We start from the raw sequence: 3,920 nt of genomic DNA, 5'->3' as shown, positions 1-3,920 counted from the left end.
GAAGTCTAGGAGCTTGCCAAAGAAGCTCATAGGAACTCTCCAAGAAGATCGTCGTGAAGTCTAAGAGCTTGTCGGGAGTCCGTTGGAACATTGCTGAGAGATCGTCGGAAGTTCACTGGAAGAAACATAGACTTACGGACTTGTTTTGCTTTAAATTTTGTAGTTAGCACATAATTAGGATTGGAATTGGGCCAACCTAATTATGGGCTAGTTGGGCTCATGTAAGGACTGTGTTGAGCTCAATGAAAGACCCAAATAGTGACCCAAGAGGTGGCACCATTGTGGCACAGTCTCCAAGACTGTGTCAGACGGTGGTACCGTCGTTTAGGGCAATGGTACCACCCAGTGGCAGGGTGCCAAGCGGTGGTACCGCCCAGTGTAGTGTCAGTATCAAACTGACATTGGCGGTGGTATCACCCGTACTCAGGAAACCCGAGATGAGATGTTTTTAGGCTCCAAGTTTGAATCAACTTGAGGCCTATAAATACCCCTCTCATCTCAGGTTAAAAAACACAAGCACAAAGAGTTTAAAAGTGAGAAAATACTGTAGAAATCACTTGAGAAATCCCCTCCTCTAGCTTAAACTTAGAATTCTGTTTAGAGAGGAGTGTGTGCTTGTAAAGGTTGTCTCCTAAACCTGTGAAAAGGAGAAGAGGGGTGTAAAAGGATAGTTGGTCTTCGCCCATTGAAGGAAGACTGATAGTGGATGCCGGTGGCCTCGACGGAAGAGGAATTAGTGGAGTGGATGTAGGTCACGACGACCGAACCACTATAAACTCGGTTTGCATTTCCTTTGAGTAATTTACTTTTATAGCAAACTGCCTCTCCTCCTTACTATGCTTTTACTACGCCTACGCTCGCATACGCTTTCAATTTTAAGTATCTTTCTGAGATCGATTTTAATCGTATGAAGATTTTATGAAACCAACGTTTTTACCATTGCACTAATTCACCCCCCCCCCCCCCCCCCCTCTTAGTGCCAACTCGTTCCTAACAGCTTGCACCTCTATAAATAGGAGGAACTTCATGGTTCATAGGCTAGAGCTATTGGTGGTTCCCCCTCCTATTTTCCTCAGCCTCCTCTCCTCCTCCTTGTCTTTGGTAGCCTTGCGGTGCACGTGGAGAGGGAGATCCCACAGTGATTTGAGGAGCGTCGTCACCGCATTCGTCATGTGGATCACCGCTAGAGAGGAGTACGCGAGTGCTCCTTTATCCACTTCATCGGATATGGAAATTTTACGGATATATGATCTCTCTAGGTAACAATTCTAACATAAAATGTGTGATTTTTTGATTTTACGATTTTCTCACGTATCAATCGTCGCACAATGACCTAGTACTTAACTTTGGGAAATCTGGTTTTGTTTTGTTTTTTGCTACACATGAGATGCCAACCAATAGTGGTATTAGAGCCAAGTTCATTGTGCGATGATTAGCTTATAAACTGCATGTGTTGTGTTTAATCACGTAGAATTGTTTTACGTGTTCTTGATACACGTTTGACATAGTTTTTAGATCTGAAAGACACATTATTTGGTTGTCTTTAGAGCGGTCCTTCATGTCAAATTTGTTGACGTAAATGAAGGAAACCGGGGCTATAAAAATTGCTACCCGGTGGATCGACCGGAGGAGGTGCACGCACGCAAGTTGTGGAGGAGCTGCTTGTCTACCAAGGCAAACGCCTGCGAGCAAGTTGCCTATTGTTGGGCAGTGCCCACTCGGCATGCACGTAGGCTCCACACTACCCGCAGGCAGGCAGTTGGTTGCAAGGCGGCACCCGCCGACGGTCGCCAGCCCATGGGCAGGCCAGGAGGCACCAGTTGGTGGCTGGCTAACCTGTATAGGGGGTGCCCGTGGGCACTACCTTGCGTGCGGTAGCCGCTTGCGTGCAAGGCGGCAACCGCCGCACATGCACAAGGCAATAGTCGCCCTTATGTGTGGCGGCACCGCAAGGGCAATCACCCTAGTGTGAGGTGGCTGCCCAAGGTGGCAGCCGCCCCTGCGCGAGGTGGCGCCACAAGGGCAAACTGCCCTAGCGCAAGGCGGTTGCCCAAGGCAATAGCCACCTACCATGTGGTAGCACCGTTGTGGCTGTCGCTTGGCAAGCAACAATAGGGAGGCAACGACGGTGGCATGTAGAGTAGGAATTAGGGGTTTTTGGGGGAAAAGGATAATTTTTGCCCTTGTGAATTTTGGAAATTCCAAGTGTAGTCCTTTTGCCTAAATTATCAAAATATCCCTCAATATTTTAAAAATTTCCTGCATGTCCTTAGTGTTGAATCTCAGATTTTGATGATGAAGTCAATTGTCATTTGTTATCTAATCCATATGTTGAGATTAGTGTGCAGGATTAACTACGATGAAAGTAAGACATGCAGCATGAGTTACGCCGGAGTCAAGATTATGATCACGTTGGGAGTTCGAGAGTTGGACGGAAGTCCGGACGGTCGTCGGAGGTTCTACGGGAACAAATCCGAGAAGTCCAGGAGCTTGCCAAAAGAAGCTCGTCGGAACTCACCAAGTGGATCGTCGCAAGTCTAGGAGTTTGCCGGAAGTCCGCAGGAGCATCATCGAGGGTTCATCGGATGATCGACGGAAGTTCGCCGGAAGCTCGCCGGAAGAAGTGATTGACGCACCGGAGCAAGTTGCAGTAAATGTCTTAAGAAAAATCATAGTTAGCATGATTAAGTTAGAAATGGGAGGTAATTCCATTAACTTAATCTTGGGGCAATTGGGCCCTTGACAGACCCAAATTGGGCCGAATGGATCAGCCCATTCGGACCCAGATTTCTTGGCCAGCGGTGGCACCGCCCAGGGCTCAGTCTCCGAGCGAGACTGGGCAGTGCAACCGCCCTTGACAGGTAGTGGAACCACCTAAGCTTGGTCTCCGAGCTCTGCCAAGCGGTACAACCACCCTAGTCAGGTGGTGGCACCGCCTGGGCTCAGTCTCCGAGTGAGACTGGGTGGTGCGACCGCCTCTGTCAGGCGGTGGCACCACCCAGAGGCTCAGTCTCCGAGTTGCCAAGTGGTTGTACCGCCCCAGTCAGGAGGTAGTACCGCCAGGACCCCAAAAATCCGGGAAAAGACATTTTTAAGCTCCAAATTTAAACCAGTTTGGGGCCTATATATACCCCACCCTTTCCTGCATGAAAGGGCACCGAAAATCCAATCTTACTCTGTGATTTTTAGAGCTCAAAAGTGTTGTAAAGGCTAGAAGTTCTCCTCCCTCTTTTCTTCCAAGTTTTGATCTTTCAAGAGAGGAGAGAAAAGTTTGTAAGGGTTGTCTCCTAAGCCCGTCAAAAGGAGTGAAACTGTAAAAGGGTGGTTGGCCTTCGCCTATTGAAGGAAGGCCTCTAGTGGACGTCGGTGACCTCGTCGGTGAAGGAAGCCAAAAGTGGATGTAGGTCAAGATTGACCGAACTACTCTAAATCTCGATATGCATTTACTTTGAGCATCTTATCTTTACTGTAATCCTCCTCAGTAGCTTACTGCCTTCTGCTCATTTATGAACGTGTTTCATAGTTAAGTATTTTCCGAATCGGCGTTAAGACGGAAATCTGTTTTATCGTTCGAACATCATATTTCAGTTTGCGCTTACATTTTGATTTCCATCATAACTGTAAACTGCCTTTATATCTTTGCTTTGATCACAAGTTAACATGATTTACGAATCGACTTTCATACCGAAATCGCTTTTATTGTCCGAACGTGGTGTTCCAGTTTGCTATTACATTTTGTTGTCTATCTTAACTAAAAACTGCCTCTATATATTTGATTTAACTGCATCTCACTTAATCATAAGTTAAAGTGATTTACGAATCGACTTTCTTACCAAAATCGCTTTTATCGTACGAATGCAGTTTTAATCGTCGAAAGTTTTTCGCTGCACTAATTCAACCCCCCCCTCTTAGTGCTCTTG

This window comes from Musa acuminata, chromosome BXJ2-6 (assembly GCF_036884655.1).
Source record: "Musa acuminata AAA Group cultivar baxijiao chromosome BXJ2-6, Cavendish_Baxijiao_AAA, whole genome shotgun sequence".
NCBI classification, from domain to species: domain Eukaryota; kingdom Viridiplantae; phylum Streptophyta; class Magnoliopsida; order Zingiberales; family Musaceae; genus Musa; species Musa acuminata.
The sequence above is the reverse complement of the archived record's forward strand: the minus strand, read 5'-3'. Positions refer to the sequence as shown.